Here is a 21,050-nt window from a genome sequence, read left to right as displayed (position 1 = left end):
TTTCAAGTGTTCAAAACCAGGAATGGTGTAAAACTGGAATTTGATAGTAGAATAAAAGGGGAAAGTGAGGAAATTGAGTGAAAATCACTCATATTCAAACACTGCAATGAGATATCCTCAGCAGGTGACTTAGGCAGACACAACATTGGATAGATCATTGGAGCGTTGGAAATATATTAGAAGTTCTAAATGTATTAGAATCATTTAGAACCATTATGCTCTCACCGTGATTATCTTTCTTTCTCTCAAGAATTAAAGCCAGGGATCTTGGCTGAAGGTGATCCTTTCTATTGATCTTAAGGAAGTAGGGAAATAAAAAGCAGTTTTACCTCTCTAATTGCTAATGGTTAGAGAACCTACAACATTAAAGGTGTGGACATCAGAAAGGTGAGTGTGGATGGACTAGAGAGTATGGACCAGTGCAGCATAGAATGAGCTGTCAGTCCTCAAAATGCTATGTAATTTGAAGCATACAAGCCTGGCCTGGGATAACTTTTTTCTACCTAGCACTTTCCTACTCTTTTTTCATGAGCCACCTCAAATATCATTTCTTCTATGAAACATTTCCATGGAATGTCCATCATCTCCTGGAAGAATATACACTTCTTATACTCTGGTCCTGTTCTGTGTAATTCAGTAGCGCTACTCACATTGTAATATCATCAGCTCATGTTATTCCATAGGGCAATTTCCCCCTCCCCCTCCTCGCTGCACTAGCAAACACTGGCCAATGTCTGGGGATAGTTTTGGTTGTCACATCTAAGGAGACGGCTGTTTGCTACCAGCATCTAATGAATAGAGGCAAGGATACTGCTAAACATCTTACACAGGACAGCCCTCCACAACAAGAATGATCCTGCTCAAAAAAGTCAGTTGAAAAACAGTAAAATCACTATTTCTGAAAAATATATATATTTATTTACCATTATGTTTTATTTTTCATTCAAGATGTTAACTTTCAACTTCTTTAAATTTTCTGATATATTGGCTTTAATTTAAGAGGATTTATTTTTCCAAAAAGAAAAAGCAAAACATGATGGTATACAGCATAATTAATAAATATGTAAAATATATTGAGGAGTTAGAAAAATAGAAATTATTCCTCAGAAAAGCAGCCCATTTTAAAACTTTCACTAAATTTTAGGACCTAAAGCAGGAACCATTTTTGTGACTCTCCCCTGCAAGCAACCTCTCGGCTCAGGGAATGTCACAACTGTCCATTCATTCTGTTCCTCCAGCTAGAAGTCACCCCAAAAGGTCCTCCAGCTTAGAAGTGCTCTCCTCTCACCTTCCCATTTCTAGTTCATTACCAAGTCCTGCAGATTTAATCTGCACTCCCCCAATTCCTGACCCACCTGCATACACTGATTGCAATTTTCCCTGCCTTTTAGCGGATTTTAAGATAAAGTCTAAATTCTTTCTAGGCATTTCAACTTCTTCCCTGGCTCCTGCAACAGCCTCCTGGCACTCCACGCCTCCGCCCTGGCTTTCGGCCCTCCACGACACCGGCCTCCACCGGCTACCTCCTGCTGCTGTGTCTTCATACACACAATTGCCTCTCTCTGCGCAGTGTTTCCTTTCTCCTTTTTCCTGGTTAAATCACGCTCATCCATCTCTGTTCAAATATTTCTTCTTCAAATATACTTCCCATGATCACAGACTGGGTCAGTGTTTCCCCCTAATCTTTCATAACCTCTTTCTTTATTTCTTTATAGCATTTCTTACTGTGATTATGTATTAATTTGTGTGGTTACATTACATTTACATTTGCTCACAATAATTCCCAGGAATTTTTTTTTTTTTTTTTTTTTTTTTTTTTTTTTTTGAGACGGAGTCTTGCTTTGCCGCCCAGGCTGGAGTGCAGTGGCCGGCTCTCAGCTCACTGCAAGCTCCGCCTCCCGGGTTCACGCCATTCTCCTGTCTCAGCCTCCCGAGTAGCTGGGACTACAGGCACCCGCCTCGTCGCCCGGCTAGGTTTTTTTGTATTTTTTAGTAGAGACGGGGTTTCACCGTGTTAGCCAGGATGGTCTCGATCTCCTGACCTCGTGATCCGCCCGTCTCGGCCTCCCAAAGTGCTGGGATTACAGGCTTGAGCCACCGCGCCCGGCTTTTCTTTTTTTTTTAATTGAGACGGAGTTTTGCTCTTGTTGCCCAGGCTGGAGTGCAATGGCACGATCTCAGCTCACTGCTACCTCGGCCTGCCTGATTCAAATGATTCTCCTGCCTCAGACTCCTAAATAGTTGGGATTAATTACAGGCACGCACCTCCACTCCTGGACAATTTTTGTATTTTTAGTAGAGGTGGGGTTTCACCATGTTGGCCAGGCTTGTCTCGAACTCCTGATTTAAGGTGATCCGCCCACCTCAGCCTCCCAAAGTGGGCATCAGTCACTGCACCCAGCCAATTCCCAGGAATTCTAAAGGGCCTAACACCTCTTAGGAATTTAATAAACATTTTTTGAATGAATAAATAGAGGAAAGAAGGAATTTGTGAATCTGAGGTCGCATTTGCAGATAGCAGTTGGCATCCAGTTTCTTCCTTCCCTCCCTCCCTCCCTCCCTCCCTCCCTCCCTCCCTCCTCCCTCCCTTCCTTCCTTCCTTCCTTCCTTCCTTCCTTCCTTCCTTCCTTCCTTCCTTCCTCCTCTTCTCTCTTTCTTTCTCTTTCTTTCTTTCTTTTTTCTTTCTATTCTTTCTTTCTTTCCTTTCTTTCTTTTCTTTCTTCTTTCTTTCTTCTCTCCTCTCTCTCTCTCTCTCTCTCTCTCATCTCTCTCCTCTCCTCTTCTTTCTTTCTTTCTTTCTTTCTTTCTTTCTTTCTTTCTGAAACAGAGTCTCACTCTGTCGCCCAGGCTGGAGTGCAGTGGCGCTATCTTGGCTCACTGCAACCCCCGCCTCCCAGGTTCAAGCAATTCTCTGCCTCAGCCTCCCAAGTAGCTGGGATTACAGGTGCCTGCCACCATGTCTGGCTAATTTTTTTGTGTGTTTTTAGTAGAGATGTGGTTTCACCATCTTGGCCAGGCTGGTCTTGAACTCCTGACCTCGTGATTCACCCACCTCGGCCTCCCAGAATGCTGGGATTACAGGTGTGAGCTACCGCGCCCCACTGGCATACCAGTTTTTGACATTACTGAACAATATAACTATAGTCATTGTTGTGTTTTTTTCAAATAATGATTAAGAAATACAAAAAGAGATGAGCAATATGTTTATAATTGTGATATAACTTCTCACACAACTTGGTTTTACAGGAAATTGTTCTCTTTTATTAAGTTAATTGATAATTCACATACAGAAATTTCTGGAGAAAATTTCCCTAAAAGATTCATGTTTGGATACCATTAGACTGAAGAATAGTTTCTTTTTCCTAGTGTTAAGGAAATGTGTTATAATTTACCTGTATTACTTTTAGATGCATGTGACTAACCACCTCTGAAATAGATTCTACAATTTACCTGTTCATTAACCAAAATCCCCATTAAATATGAATATTCTTGCAATGCTTCCTCCATAAGGTAAAGTCATTTTTATTTATTATATTTTGCTATGGTTGTCCATTCTAATATTATTTTCAGGTTATATATTAACCTATTGGGTAATCAATGAGCAATGTTCTCTATAATAAATACTGCTCATTCTCGTCCTCCCCAAAACAAAACCATAAGCTTGTCCATTAGTTTTGACTCCTTGATACTTCCATTTGCCAGAATGTGGCATATTGCAAAGTTGTAGTCAGTAATTATTTGTACCACCACATTTTTCTGCGTACAATAAAAACAATCTCATATTACTTATCACACTCCGCAGTTACACTTCATTGAAATAGCAAGGGAATCTAAGACTCAAAAATAAGTTCTTAATCAAAAGTGTTAAGTAGGAAGTTTGAGAGAAAAGTAATTTGTACCTTTTAATATTTGCGTTGAAAATTTAAGAGTTGATAAGGCACCTGCAATGTCACGAACGCGCACAAATTATTATGGCAAAATCTCTCTTAAGATACAAGTTGAGTAATGTGTAAAGGCCGTTTATTATCCTAAAATTTCCCATTGGTAATAAATAAGATTTTAATATAATATTTTCTTTATATAGACACATCCCAATGAATGGAACAGCTTTATACATTTGCCACCATTTCTACCTTAGTAGGAAGCTATTGAAAAGTGATTTCTACTGCCTTTCATTAGCCCCTAGTATTCCATAAAATCCTCTCAGTGGTTCTCGGTGTGGGCAGGGGGATGCCAAGGAGGGAGTGATGATCTAACAGGCAAGCAGGAAACATTTCTCTTTTAGCCTTACCTCAACCAAAGAAGTTCCTTTGGCTATGACTGGAAAAAAATGGTAGGGAACAAAAGTTTTTAAAGTATAGTTTTGAAAGAAAGTAAGAACGGCAAAAGTTAATTTTTTTTTTTTTCTTTAAGACAGAGTCTTGCTGTGTCACTCAGGCTGGAGTGCAGTGGTGTGATGTCAGCTCACTGTAACCTCCGCCTCCCAGGTTCAAGGGATTCTCTTGCCTCAGCCTCCCAACTAGCTGGGACTACAGGTGCCCACCACCATGCCTAGCTAAATTTTGTATTTTTAGTAGAGATGGGGTTTCACCATGTTGGCCAGGATGGTCTCAATCTCTTGACCTTGTGATCCACCTGCTTCGGCCTCTGAAAGGGCTGGGATTACAGGTGTGAGCCACCGTGCCCGGTCCAAAAAGTTAAATCTTATGTGTTAAGACTTTACTGTTGAGAACACCTGGACACATAGAGGGGAGCAACACACCCTGGGGCCTATTAGAGGGTGGAGGGTGGGAGGTGGGAGAGAATCAGGAAAAACAGCTAGTGTGTACTAGGCTTAATACTTGGGTGGTGAAATAATCTGTACAATAAAACCCCTGACACACGTTTACCTATGTAACAAACCTGCACATGTACCCATGAACTTAAAAAAAAAAAAAAAAAAGAAAAGAAAAGAAAACACTGTTTAATGAATAGTACACAACAGGTACAAAAGACTGAGGTCTTATACAAGTGTTGATGTGTTCAAGCTTTAGCTTAAGTTGTATCAGCTATTAGGACTGAATCTTCTTGAGTGCGTCTGTTGAATTGGTAAAGTATACCGGCTAGGACTCAACTTCAATGAGAATTTGAGGAGACACCTGAAGAAAGAAAACAAAATGTCAGGCAGAAAAATCTGGCTCAGAACAGAGCAAAAAATATTGCTGAGACAGAACAGTATTTGAATGAAGATTTGGTAAGGAATGGGACTGTACATGCAAACTTTAAAAAGTCATTTCACTAAAATGTAGTAAGACATAGGACACAATGCTTTTGAATCCCTTTAACAGATGTTATATAAAAATGAGGAATTAATGCAATTACTCATTTTACTAGAACCCCAAGCAACTCTCACAACACAAATTTTCCAAATGCAATAGTGGTGCCAGGGAACATGACAGACCAAGCAGAAGCACTGGGGGCACCTTTTAGAGATGGCAAAACCTGGCAAGAGCAACAGCAGTCTGTGGGTGCAGCAATACGTGAATGATTCTGCAGTGCCAAGGAGAAAGGCCCAGAACAAGAAGAGAGGAAAAGCACTGTCCTTGGCAAATAATGGCTACATCCAAGAAGCCTGGTTCATGTGTATGTGTAAGAACCTACCCGGCAAATGCAGATGGGGACCAAGAGTGGCTGGAACATGATGCCAACTCTACCATTTGTACCTACAGCCTGGTAAGGCCAGGGAAAACACTAGGGGCACTTATGACTCATGAAATTCACAAATTAATTCTTGACTCATACCGATCTTTTAATCTTCACATTCTTCATTCACTTTCATTAGCTGACACTGCTGAGTTAGTCTCTCTTGAAGTATCACTGATGTGGATATTAATGAAGTCTTTGGAAATTTTGCTTATTCTTCAATGAAATTGGCTATTATCTTTGATAACTCAATGTAGATTTTTATTTCAAATATCAATCACTTGCATAATCCATAAGCCATTGATAGTCTTTACCTGGAAATTAAATGAGAATTACTTTATATTAATTTAAACTTTTATCTTGGACATTAAAAAATCTGATAGACTAACCATTTGTTTGAGGAACAATGCAAAATCTTTCCAAATATAAAGTGCTCAGAGTAGGATAATGACAAATATTGCACTTTGTTTATTGATCCCATCTTCCTTCTATTTTAAGGACTTTTGCCATGGAGTCATGGAGTTGGAGACATACCTCCATATGTCGTATGGTTTGTCCTTCTGCCTTCACACAGATGGTGGTCTCCATACTTTAATATATCTCCAGTGATCTCCTTTTGTGCTCATGCCACTGTGAATATAAAAATTCCTATGCAGAGAGAACATACAGCCTTCCAAATCTTATAGTGCTTTTAGGTCCTAGAAGTATTTTGCTCTTCCATTATTACTGTTTTTCCTTCCTGCTGATTATGGTGGAAACACCAAGCTAAGTAGGTAGTGAAGCAGGCCAAAGTAGGAAGTACAAAGTCCTGGAAATAAGACATGATGACTGCAGTGAGATAGACCCACTAACCCTATCCCTGCAAATGTTTGTGGTTTTAAAGAGAGAACGAGGAAAATGTACCAATAAGAGTAATATAAATAGAAGGTAGATCGCAGTAAACTGGTTCGGTAGGCAGAATAATGCCTCTCATCCTGCAGAGATGTTCATGCCCTAATCCTCGGAACCTGTGAGTATGTTACCTTATGTGGCAAAAGGAACTTTGCAGGTGTGATTAATTTAAGGACCTTGAGATGGGGAGATTATCCTGAATTATCCAGGTAGGCACAATCTAATCAAGTGGGTTGTTAAAAATGAAGACTCTTTCCCAGATGTGATAAGAAGGAATAATGATCAGAGTCAGAGGGAGTCAGGGAATATGTGACAATGGAAGAAGAGTCAGAGATGTGATGTTGGAAACTTTGAAGACGGAGGAAAGGTCCATGAGCAGAGGAATGTGGGCAGTCACTAGAGACTACAAAAGGCAAGAGACAGATTCTCCCCTAGAGCCTCCATCCAGAAAGAAGCACAGCCCTGCACTGGCCTTGGTTTTACTCAAGTGAGACATCTAACCCACACAACTGTAAGTAGCAAAATTGTATCATTTTAAGCCACTAAGTGTGTGGTGGTTTGTTATAGCAGCAGTAGAAAACTACTACAGTTGGGTCTACTTTCTTCTGTCCTTGATTGCCTACGTTTCAGTCTCAAAATAGCATCCAGAGTGATCCTAAAACAAAAATCAGATCCTGTCTCTCTTCTACTCAAAAGCAAGAAGCTACTCAAGTAGCTTCCCATCTCTCTCACAGTAAAACCGAAAATCTTCCTAATAGCCTCCAAGGTCCAACATGGCCTATTCCTTAATTTTTTCCAGACATTATCTCCTGCTCCTTTCTCACTCTGCTCCAGCCACAAGGACCACCTTGCTCTTCCCAGACCTCATCAGGCGTGATTCTGCTGTAGGACTCTGTGCTTGGTGTCTCTACACAGAGAAAGCACTTTCTCCAGAGAGCTGCAGGATTCACTTCTGTGCCTTTTAGGTCCTTGCTCCAATAATACCTAATCAAGTGAATCTTCCGTGACTGCAAATGAAGTGGAATTGAAATCCCCCATTCCCATCCTCAGTACTTCCTATCCAATTTTCTTGCTTCATTTTTTTTGTCACAACACTTCTCACCATTTTACATATATTTTACATATTTATAAGGTTTATTATCTCTCTCTCTCTCCATGAAAATATAAGTCCAACCAGGACATATAATTTCGTCTGTTTTATTCATTACTGATTCTCTAGTGCCTAGAACATTGTTTGGCACATAGATGGTGCTTAATACATATTAAGTGAATAAATGAATTAATATGATAAGAGAATTGAAATGGAGACTAACCTTGGATGTTTATTCTTGTATTGATGTCATAATAATATTTATATTCAATGTGACCTAGGTATAAGTCATTTAAAAACAACATATAGCTCCCAACACAAACCAGTAATTTTATAGATTATCCTGGATTACTTAGGCTCACAATTAGCCTTTCTCTAACCCAAGATCTCTTGAGTATTCAAGCCAATTTCTCAGAAACTTTGCATCAGTTTACAAGTATCTGTGATTGTAAAATTTACACTAGCAACTTGTTTTGAATCACTTATTTGGCCTTGTCAAGTTGGGATATACTTAGCAGCATATATGCTGCCTTTCCACAGCTTCTTCTTAAATTGCAGTGCATTGGACACAAAGGGCCATAAGTAATTTTTCTATCACTGACAACTATCAAGGTTCCCTGGAAAGTAGTTTTTAATACACACACACACACACACACACACACACACACACACACACACACACACACGTGTTTTTCAGTCAAAGTTCTTTCTTCCTTCTCTATTTCCATTTCAAGTTCATTACAATTTTCCAAGTCTTCCCTGGCGTTAGGTCTTGCTTCCTCACCCCAAATCAATATGCGTATCATTTACTCTGGGAGGTTATTGATTCACTGTACCTAGTTTAAAGAGCTCATTGCTGTGTTGCCATTTTATCATGAAACTTTGTCATTCTCACAGAGGAATAACCCCAAACCTTTGGGGTACTTGCCATTTGGAACTGTTTTTTCCCCCAATTAGGGTTTCTACAAAATGTTATTTGTTGTTATTATTATTTTGGAAATCAGTGTCCTTATAGGGTAGTATATTGAAACTGATTTATAATAAAAAGCTGTTGTTATTTAGATTTCATAGTATCCAGTGTGACTAGATTTTTTTTTTTTTTTAGTTGCAAAGAAATGTTTAATATGCTTCAAACTGCGTATTTCCCTCTTCCATGCTTTGTTCTCTATTCTTTTTTTTTTTTTTTTTTTTTATACTTTAAGTTCTAGGGTACATGTGCATAACGTGCAGGTTTGTTACATATGTATACTTATGCCATGTTGGTGTGCTGCACCCATCAACTCGTCAGCACCCATCAATTCATCATTTATATCATGTATAACTCCCCAATGCAATCCCTCCCTCCTCCCCCCTCCCCCCTCCCCATGATAGGCCCCAGTGCGTGATGTTCCCCTTCCCGAGTCCAAGTGATCTCATTGTTCAGTTCCCACCTATGAGTGAGAACATGCGGTATTTGGTTTTCTGTTCTTGTGATAGTTTGCTAAGAATGATGGTTTCCAGCTGCATCCATGTCCCTACAAAGGACGCAAACTCATCCTTTCTTATGGCTGCATAGTATTCCACGGTGTATATGTGCCACATTTTCTTAATCCAGTCTGTCACAGATGGACATTTGGGTTGATTCCAAGTCTTTGCTATTGTGAATAGTGCCGCAATAAACATACGTGTACATGTGTCTTTGTAGTAGAATAATTTATAATCCTTTGGGTATATACCCAGTAGTGGGATGGCTGGGTCATATGGTACATCTAGTTCTAGATCCTTGAGGAATTGCCATACTGTTTTCCATAATGGTTGAACTAGTTTACAAGCCCACCAACAGTGTAAAAGTGTTCCTATTTCTCCACATCCTCTCCAACACCTGTTGTTTCCTGACTTTTGAATGATTGCCATTCTAACTGGTGTGAGATGGTATCTCATTGTGGTTTTGATTTGCATTTCTCTGATGGCGAGTGATGATGAGCATTTTTTCATGTGCCTGTTGGCTGTATGAATGTCTTCTTTTGAGAAATGTCTGTTCATATCCTTTCCCCACTTTTTGATGGGGTTGTTTGTTTTTTTCTTGTAAATTTGTTTGAGTTCTTTGTAGATTCTGGATATTAGCCCTTTGTCAGATGAGTAGATTGCAAAAATTTTCTCCCATTCTGTAGGTTGCCTGTTCACTCTGATGGTAGTTTCTTTGGCTGTGCAGAAGCTCTTTAGTTTAATGAGATCCCATTTGTCAATTTTGGCTTTTGCTGCCGTTGCTTTTGGTGTTTTAGACATGAAGTCCTTGCCCATGCCTATGTCCTGAATGGTACTGCCTAGGTTTTCTTCTAGGGTTTTTATGGTATTAGGTCTAACATTTAAGTCTCTAATCCATCTTGAATTAACTTTCATATAAGGAGTAAGGAAAGGATCCAGTTTCAGCTTTCTACTTATGGCTAGCCAATTTTCCCAGCACCATTTATTAAATAGGGAGTTCTTTCCCCATTTCTTGTTTCTCTCAGGTTTGTCAAAGATCAGATGGCTGTCGATGTGCGGTATTATTTCTGAGGACTCTGTTCTGTTCCATTGGTCTATATCTCTGTTTTGGTACCAGTACCATGCTGTTTTGGTTACTGTAGCCTTGTAGTATAGTTTGAAGTCAGGTAGCGTGACGCCTCCAGCTTTGTCCTTTCGACTTAGGATTGTCTTGGCAATGCGGGCTCTTTTTTGGTTCCATATGAACTTTAAAGCAGTTTTTTCCAATTCTGTGAAGAAACTCATTGGTAGCTTGATGGGGATGGCATTGAATCTATAAATAACCTTGGGGAGTATGGCCATTTTCACGATATTGATTCTTCCTATCCATGAGCATGGTATGTTCTTCCATTTGTTTGTGTCCTCTTTGATTTCACTGAGCAGTGCTTTGTAGTTCTCCTTGAAGAGGTCCTTGACATCCCTTGTAAGCTGGATTCCTAGGTATTTTATTCTCTTTGAAGCAATTGTGAATGGAAGTTCATTCCTGATTTGGCTCTCTGCTTGTCTGTTACTGGTGTATAAGAATGCTTGTGATTTTTGCACATTAATTTTGTATCCTGAGACTTTGCTGAAGTTGCTTATCAGCTTAAGGAGATTTTGGGCTGAGACGATGGGGTTTTCTAAATATACAATCATGTCATCTGCAAACAGGGACAATTTGACTTCTTCTTTTCCTAACTGGATACCCTTGATTTCTTTCTCTTGCCTGATTGCCCTAGCCAGAACTTCCAACACTATGTTGAATAGGAGTGGTGAGAGAGGGCATCCCTGTCTTGTGCCAGTTTTCAAAGGGAATTTTTCCAGTTTTTGCCCATTCAGTATGATATTAGCTGTGGGTTTGTCATAAATAGCTCTTATTATTTTGAGGTACGTTCCATCAATACCGAATTTATTGAGCGTTTTTAGCATGAAGGGCTGTTGAATTTTGTCAAAAGCCTTTTCTGCATCTATTGAGACAATCATGTGGTTCTTGTCTTTGGTTCTGTTTATATGCTGGATTACGTTTATTGATTTGCGAATGTTGAACCAGCCTTGCATCCCAGGGATGAAGCCCACTTGATCATGGTGGATAAGCTTTTTGATGTGCTGCTGAATCCGGTTTGCCAGTATTTTATTGAGAATTTTTGCATCAATGTTCATCAGGGATATTGGTCTAAATAGATTTTTAATTAACATCCATTATCTCATAAAAATCTGACAACAGGATGGGGGTGTGTGTACGGTAAAAATTGATACTCACTATGACTGAGGCTAGTATAAATTGCCTAAGTTTAAATGATTGTCTGAGAATCTGAAGTGTTGGTGGGGAAGATGATATATTGTGATATTGTACCATATTGTGATGCCCAGTATTGTGATGTCAATCCAGAGTTTTGCTAATGGGCCATGTTTTTATTCCATAATAACCTCAAATAGATATCACCTAGTGGCTGTTCGTATATTTTCATTGAAAGAAAATTCAACACTTTAGGAACACTTTAGAAGATCTTATTCCATTATTGACAAGATGTTATTTTTAGACAGCTCTTAACTAAGGGCAAAAAATCTGGTTTCCAGTGATTTGCCTTCATTAGTCCAAGTTGTTCTGACTTCTAGGGTAATACAAAGATATAGTACTCCCCTCCACGTTTGGCAATATAGGTAGCAAGACTGTGAAGGTACATCCATGGTAAGGAATCTCTTTCTTGGGTTAGACAATTCTATCAAAGAACAAACAAAGCAAGCATTTAAATAAGTTATAGAACAGTGCTTCTCAAATAACAAGGGCATACATACCCACATCAAGACCTCAAAGAGTCACTGTATCAGCTGAGAAATAAGAGTTAGATTATATTCTTCAGATGTATTAAACAGTAGAAAAGCTGAAAAGTCACTGCTGTAGAGAATAGAATGATTTCCATTGTTTCAAAGACAAAATGTGAACTATATTGGACTTTTGATTACCCATTTTCGAGCTCTGGCAGACATAATTTATGAATGTCCCAAAGGCAAGGTATCACTACTCTGTTCCTGTCTCTTTCCTTGAGCTAAATAAATATATCTGCCTGATGGAGGAAGTCATAGTGACCATTAAAATTATAATTCTCCTTCTAAATACAAGTAATTAAGCTTATGCTAAAACATGTTAATAACCATTTTCGAGTGAGTGGATTGCTTATTGTCTGGTGCTCTCAGAAGCCCAGGCTTGTCCTTTAAATGCTAGAGAAGCAAATGATGCTTCTCAGTCATCCCACCTGGGTAAAACTCTCTGTAGAGCTGGTGAGTTGCAGAGCAGGAAACTTAGAGAGAGGCATTGTAGGATGAAAGCAGAATTGTGTATGCTTCTGCAAGTGTATTCAAAACTAAGGCATATAATGTTGTCAATGCTCTGCTTTAATGAGCATTAAAATCACTTAAAAAAAAAACACTCTTTTTCTGTAAACAAGTTTCTTAGTTAAATGTCTTATTTAGTGATTACAGAAAAAGCATTTAGTTGTAATTTCGCCTACATAGTTTGGTTTAAGAATATTTATATTCTATTTTACTCTGGAAACTACATTCAGAGATTATCAAAGGAGGAATATAATAAAGAAAAAAAAAGATTGTGTATTTACTTAATTTTTTATATTGAAATTATGTTCAGGGTTTTAAAGACTTAAGGGACCGTTTAAAAAGAATGCTATTTTGCTTTATATTTTCAAGGAATGGGGACCTATTTCTAATTAAAGTACAATAAAAATCAAATAACTAGAAAAATATTTCTGGAAGAAATCTTAAGGAAATGTTTATTTAATCACATTTTGAGGATAATAACTCACACGGGATTATGTTGATTGTATACTGGTTATTTGTAAAATTATACCTAAGAGCCTACAACCACTGACACAGATTTCAAAACTACTTTTACTTCAGGAGGCTCCCTGGTTCTTTAGGATACAGGGTCTGGACAGAAAGAAGTCAAGAAAGCTGGTTAAACCTCTTGAGGAAAAGGAACAATGTGGTGTCATTTTCTTGGCCTTTAGTAGTAGTATAAGTGAGTCAAATGTTTTGATTACTGTACATACAACTAATTTTTGACTTATATTTAAGTTGTGGTGCAACTTTAAGTAAAGTGGGACCCTTACTCCTAGAAATCTCTCCTTTTCCTCATCTCGAATCAATCATTCCATTGATTGATTCAACAGTTTGATTGAATTCAACAGTTTATTTGAATAAATAATATTCAAATATTATTTAATAATATTTTAAATATTTAAAATTTTAAATCAGCTTTGCACTATACTTTTGCCACCAAATGTTGTGGTGGAAAGGGTAAAGAAGGGGAATAAATTTTAAAATAATTATAATACAGTACATGCAATAAATACCCATGAGAGGCCAACTCTACCCAAATATGAGTATCAAAGAAGGAACCATACATGAGTTTATGTTAAGAACTAGGTATTAATGTATAATAGAGGGGGTATGCAAATATTCTGCAAGAGAGATCAGCTTGCTTAAAGTCAAGAAAGTTTAGAAGAACATAACATGTCAAGGAGATAATGCAAATAGGACAGTATGTTGTCTATAAAATACGGTACATAGAGTAGATGGACATAAGTGAGGCTCGAAGGTTAGGTTGCAGAACAATTATGAACAATTCCATGTGCCATGAAAATAAGGTTATACTTTAATTCTGCATATAACGGAAATTTTACATGGGTTCATCTTCACATGGTAGACTCCCTTAGGACAGGGTCTGTCTGTACTCACATGTTTTTGAACTAGATTCCATGCCCAGTATATACCTCAGTGCATAGCACATGTTTAATGCCCTGTAAATATTTTTTGGATGAATGAATAAGTACATGAATCACACATGAAACCAAATTATTACAATAAAAATCAAAAGCTAGTATGCAAGAATGGAATGTGTCAGGCATTAGCCTCAAAACAAGGAGAACAAAAATGCAAACCAAATGCCCGTTTTGTCTTGTAATTGATTTTAAATATGAAAAAAGGACCATTAGAAAGAAATTTTATTTAGAAGTTGACATTAATTTATTCCATTTTGGCAGGGTATGTACAACATCCAATATGTTTATGCTACATCTAATTGAGATACACAGAATTTTATTTTAACCTCTGTTTTTCTTGGCCAGTCCCTCTCTGCCACTGCAGCCGACAGTTTCTTTTAAGATTAGAAATAAAGATAATGGAAGAAAAAAAATCCCCGCTGTCTGAGATCATCTCTGCTGACTCCCATCCTGTGATGCTTACTAACTATTGTTTTGTTCTGCTTTCTGTAAGTGCTTGTATGTGAAAAACCACGCAGATGTCATGGCAATAAACATCACAGCAAGATGAAAATGCATTTCTATTTTGAGAACCAAAGGAACCAATCAAATGATAGAGAGATGTACAGGTGTAGAGGGTTTTATATTCTGATTTTGAAAACTTGGTCCTTAGATGTGGCATATGCTTATTTCAGAAAGAGAATAAAATGGCAGATGGGTGCCCATTTTTTCTTTGAAGTCAGGAATGCCTTTTTACAAAAGCGCCTCCTTCATGTCTGAAGTATATTTCTAGAAAGGAAGAGGGAGACTGCTGTTCTTTGTCAGAGCTCAAATAAACTTCACTCCTGTTTTTAATTAGAAGAGAACCTGGTTTTTACTTTAGAAACTGAAAAATGAAATGATCAAGAGTCAAACACTTGGCAAGTCATCATAAGAATTTGGCTGTGAAGGTACAGGATAAAGGAACTCCTCAGTTTCACAAGCTTTACTAATCTGCATTTACAAACAGAGTTGACAGATTAGGAATCCAAATAGGACAGGAAGCTTGGATTTAAGTTGTGATTTAAAATGAGAAATAATATTTTGCTTTCGTGAGGTGCTATTCAAGCACAAGCCATTAGCAACAAATAACCGCAGGATGCCTACCCACAAGTGCAGTTTTTTAAGAGGCGTGTATCTGAGGATCTAAGCGTGAAAATGATCTTGCCCCTACTTCCAAGAAGTTTAAGAGATTGCTGTGGAGTTGAACAAGTAAATAGGCAAATAGGATGCAATGTGAGTATACATGAAAGGGAAGAGTGCAGAGAGCAATGGGAGTAGATATGAAGAGTTGAGTAACCTCAGCTAATTTGGGGTTAAGGAGTCAGGGTTAGAGTCCAGAGAAATGAAGCCTAAATTGAGTCCTGTAGCACAGGTAGGAGTTACTCAGTTGAAGAAAGAGAGCAACCAGGGCAAAAACCCAGGGATGAGCAAGTCAATGTCAAGTTCTGAGAACACAATGTGGCTGGAACATAAAAGACCTGAAAGTGTTGCGAGATTGGGATGGAAGCAAGAGGAGGCGCCAGCACGTGGGAAACAAGGAACTTAAAGCATCAGAGTAGGATAGCCAAATTAGTACTTGAGTTATATTCATAAGACTAGGTTGAAAAAAGTTAAAACTAGAACTAGGAGAGCAATGAGGTTATTGTAACAGTCTAGGTGAAGAATGATCAGCCACAAACATATAAATAGTGGAGAGATCCAAAAATATAAAATGGGGGTAGAATTAATAGGACTTAGTGATTACCAATAGGTAGAAATGGGAGAAGATAAGGATAATTTCTAGTTTCCTATGTGGACAGCTGGATGAGTTGTTATGCATTCTATGACATATGGAAGGCAGAGGATGAGCATATTTGACTGAGGCAGGTGTGTGGCAGTGAATAGAGATGAGGAGGGAGAAGGTAAGTTGACTTTGAGGAATCTATGGGATAACCAGTGAAGACATTCAAGACATTGAGTTTAAAGTAAGTATTTTATATAAAAACTATGAATATATAGAAACAAAGTAGGAAAAAGGCTTTCTGTTCTTTATATTTTGAAGTCAATGGCAATTGTGAAAAACAGACTTATGGCTTTCAGAGATATAAAAGTGATATTTTATAGTCTGTTGATGAAAATATTTTCCCAATGGTAGCTTTCTATAGATATATTGATAAACTATAAAGTAAATCCTATTATAACCCATGTTATTTTATTGAACCCACACTTCTCATGTAAAAACTGTTGTATAGTGAGTTTCATACTTAGAAAGAGTATTATTGTTAGATAATTATGCTATTCGATTTAACTATATCAAGGTATGTGTGATTGAAGAAATTGTCTTTATGCAACATTATAGATTAGATCAAGTTGGTCCCAGTGAAATTCAAATTACATTATGTATTTCTGTATGGAAACTAACCAATGCCTAAGATAAAATGAATTATATTAAGTTAGAACAATAATAAAAGTATTTTAAAATATAATTTTGGGGTCTATAATAGAAAGTTTGAATAAATTATACAAAATTACCTTTTCAACCGTAGCATGTAACACATCACAGAAAAAAAAGCCAGGCAAAATTCTGATTAGTGATTCTCCTCCTCCAAAGACCAGCATTTTGTCTGCAGTATAAAGAAACTAACAGCTAACATTTTCCAACACTTGATATCAACAAATTTCCCTTAGTTAAAAATAAGATAAAAAATAAAAATAGAAAAAAATAAATTTCATATTTTCTTTTATTTATGACCTTTCCAGCATTCCTTATGTCTTGATGTAATTCCAAGTTCCTGTCTGGTGTCAGATTTTGCATAAAGAAATTTTTTAAGAGTTTCCTTTAGTGTGAAAGTAGTGGTAATAAATTCTCTCCACTTATGTTTCTATGCAGAAAAAGGGTTTTCTCACAGTTTTTGAGATTTATTTTCACTGAATATAGAAGTATAGGATGACAGGTTTTTTTTCTTCTTATCACTTTAAAGCTTTCTCTTCATTTTCTTCTGCTGCATGGTTTCTAATAAAAAGTATACTATAATCCTCATCTCTATTCTTCTGAATAATTTTTTATTTGTCTGCCTTAAGGATTTTGTCTTTATATTTAGTTTTTAGCTGTGTGAATAAATTTGTGTCTGTATTTTATTTGTTTGTTTTTGTATTTATTATTTCTTCTTTAAGCTTAATGCATCTGTGATCTATGACTGCAATTAATTTTGGAAAATTCTCATTACTGACCATTATCTCATAAATACTTTTTCCTGCTGTCTTCTCTGTCTCTCTCTCCCTCCCTTTTCTTTTATCCAGGATTCCAATTACACATACATTAGATCATTTTATATAGTCACATACCTCTTGGATATTCTGTTCTTTTTTGCTGTCTTACTCTTTTTTCTACTTCCTTTTTCAGTTTGGGTAAATTCTGTTAACCTATCTTCAAGTTTACTGATCCTGTTTTTGGCTGTATCACATTTACTAATTGTTCTGGAAAAGACATTCTTTATCTGTCTTTCTATGCTTCCCATATCTAATATTTGTGTTTTATTTTTCCTTAAAAGTTCCATCTCTCTGCTGAAATGACCATAGCTGGGTATGAATGTTGCCCATCTTTTCAATTTGGGCCTCTCACATATTAATCATCTTTTTAAAAATTCTCTGATTGTTTCAACATCTATATCATGTCTGTATCTAGTCCTATACATTTTTTTTTGTCTCTTAACAGCACATGTATTTTATTTTATTTTTTGCTTCCTTGTGCATCTCATGTTTTTTGGTTGAAATGGAGACATCTTACATAGTATAGTAGAAACTGAGTTAAATATTATTGGTTCCAGGAAATAAACACTCTTTATCTCTTGCTGATCTTCCACATGAACAGTTGAGTCAGTCAGAGTTTAGATTTTGCCGTTGCTATGAGTAGCCTCAATGAATCATTGTCTTTATTTTTGTCTAGTCTTACCTCACATTTAGGCTGGGTAATGGTTTACCAGAGGATTTTTCTCAATGATTACTCCATCATCGTCTTTAAATCTTTCCTCTGTCCCTTGCCTAAACTTCAGAGAATCCCTCTCTCTCTCTCTCTCTCTCTCTCTCTCTCTCTCCCTCTCCCTCTCTCTTTCTCTCTCTGTTTCTCTGCTCTTGACCCTCTGTCAGCAAGAGATTGCCATTTCATATCCCTCAATGCTTATTAGACTAGTGGTGGAGAAAAAGGGTGGTCCTCTCTCTTGTTCTGGTTCAGGCTCTGTCTTAGGCAGGTGCTTGCTTTGGTTCTTGTGGATGAGGCTTCTTCAGTGATTTTACCCTTCCCTCACCTGAAAGAGATCTCAAATGGTTTCACTTCCTGTTCCTCAACAACCAGTGGAAATATTATTTTCTTTTCCCTTTCTCCTACCTCAGTAGATCTTCATCTGTGCAATGAGTGTAACAGACTTTGTGTCTCTTCCTCTAGAAGTTTATGGCTTTTGTTCAAGAAGGGAAATAGGGAAGAAGCTTCTGAGTGAGCCTTCTTGTCCTTCGTGCAGCAGATGCTGTTCCCTCCCCCAGGCTTGTGCAGTGAGGGAGGCTTTCCCAGTTCTCTGCCCCCAATATTCCTCATAAGAACTGTAGAGAGGATCCCGCGAGTTAGTGTAAATTTCTCTTGAGCTGTATTTCTAAATGTTTACACTAGTACACACTCAGCCTTCAGCAGTTCATTGAAAATTTTAGTTGAATTTTGAACAATTTTTTTAACTGGCTTGTGTGAAATCTGACACTGACCACAAGTAAGCAAGTATTCACATCTGCCTCTCATTAAAGGTGCCTATTTTTCCTTAAATTTTAAATTGTTTGCTTGCCCTGTGACCTCAGCACTCAATAATTCAAGAAAACCTGTGATTTTGCAAATTATCTGATTTTTTGTTGCTATTAATTTAGGAGTGATGATTTTTCTATCTTTTTACACAAATATAGGTTTTCATTTGATCCATACATCAACATTTAAAAATACTTCGTTTTTATGTCCAGTTTACAGGAGAAGAAACTGAAGTTCAAAGAGGTAATTAATTTCCTCAATATTTTAAAAAACCAAAATTGAACAACACAGTGAAGACTCCAGCCTTGGTCTATGTGTCTAATTCTAGAAGCAGAAGTAGGAATTTCTAGAGGCAGTTATCTCATGCCCATCTTTAACAAGTCTGAAGGCTTATGGAACTAATGTTATTGGAAATTCAAATCTATGTTATAGAAAAAAATCTATATTAAGTTTACTATATAGTTAACTTAACCTTCATTATATACAATTACAGATGACTTACAAGAGAGTTGTAATAAATTTCAAACACTTTCCATTAAGACTAAAGTTTTTTAAGGTACTGTTTTATTTTGGGTTCAGACTTATTTTCTCCCAGATTCTGCAAACCCAGCCAACTCTTGTGGTCCATACTAGCCTTGGTCTACATTAATTCTACATTTCCCTCGCTCCCCTCATCCTCTTCTCTCTCTCTTTCTTGTGTTAGGACTCATATTACACAGAAGCCTCCCATCTCTTTCCAAGGTTGCTTAATGTTTAGTCGTCAATGATTGATGACAAGCAAACCTGTCCTAAAATAAATTCTGCAAAAAATGACCATGACTGTTTTATTTTCCAAATATGAGATCATTTTCTCTGTGTGATTTTCTCTTCATGGCCTAGCCCTGTTCTGAACAGACTTTGTTCTATGGGTAACTGCTTCTCATTCTGTCGTCTTCTCTATCTCACCGTGGTAATTGGGTGGCTTTTTAGTATGCAGAAGATCTTCCAGCTGGAACATTATTAGAAAACAGCCTCCTTTATCGCAGAAAAATAAACTCTGTCCCACCCTCTCTGAAACACTATTTACTAGCTAAAACACTTTAGCAGCTAAAGAGCATCGGAAAGATTTGAAACTTTTCAAGGCAGCCATTGAATGAACCCCACAAAATATGGATTAAGGACATCAGCTCAAAAGAAATATAGAATATTCCCTATTCTTTTTGTTTATGATGATCTCTTCATGTAGTTGCACTACATCAATATTAAGTGATGTACTTAGAATTTTAGATTCTAAGAAGGGATAGAGCCTCTGGGATCCTTGCTAAAACTTTTCTGATGGGTGGATATACAGCCTCGATTTGATGCTTCTCTCAACTGCTCACCAACCTAATTACTTTCCTCTGGACAAATTCCAGTTTGTACCACTGTGATTTTTTTTCAATATTGATTTCACTCGTCAGAATTTGGAAAATTAATAGAAGATAATATTTGAATTGGGTATCATTGTTTTCAGTACAATAATCATATCTCAATTCTGCTACTTTCTATCTGTGTGACACTGGGAAAACAACTTAACTTTTCTGTGCCTCTGTTTATTCATCTGTAAAATGGAGCCAATAATATCAACTCCTTAAGGATTGCTGTAGGAATAAAGCTAGTTGACATATATGAATATACGTTAAGCCCTTATAACAGTGTTTGGCCCATGATGATCTCTAAGAATTAACTAATATTTGTGGGTTGAGAGAAAAATCAATCTGGAGAAAAAACAAAGGTTGCTCTTTATCAGCAATTCCAAATATCCATAGATTTTTCCTAAAACTTAGGATTTTCCCAAAACTTAAAAGAGCTCACATTTTAAGAGGGTAACTTTTAGATAGGATCACTTAATCTTGAGAATGACAGAGAAACCTAGAAAAAATAAAAGTCGCTAACATTTGAATTCTTTTTATCAATAATATTTTGTTTGATCAACAATATTTTGTTTTTGTTGTTATTTCCCATTATTTGGGAACCAGTAATTGTATTCATAATAAACCGTGTCTCCTCTCCTTTCCAATTTAAATGAATCAATCTTGAATCCACTTCACATGCATAGTTTTGTAATTTTATATTCACAACATGTTATTCATCTCTGAACTTTCCTTGCTACCATCCACAATCGGAATCCTTCAGATGAAATTTACAGACACTTAAAAATTAATTCTGCAAAAGGTTTCAGAGGCCATGGAATTTTTTAAAGAATACTTTTAGCTTAGATATCAGTAGTCATCTAAATTAATGTCTCCAGCATTATTTTCCACTTTGTGAATAATAAGTGAATCCATGAAATAAATGGGAAAGGAGT

Source organism: Rhinopithecus roxellana, chromosome 2 (assembly GCF_007565055.1).
Source record: "Rhinopithecus roxellana isolate Shanxi Qingling chromosome 2, ASM756505v1, whole genome shotgun sequence".
NCBI classification, from domain to species: domain Eukaryota; kingdom Metazoa; phylum Chordata; class Mammalia; order Primates; family Cercopithecidae; genus Rhinopithecus; species Rhinopithecus roxellana.
Note: the sequence above shows the minus strand (reverse complement) of the source record.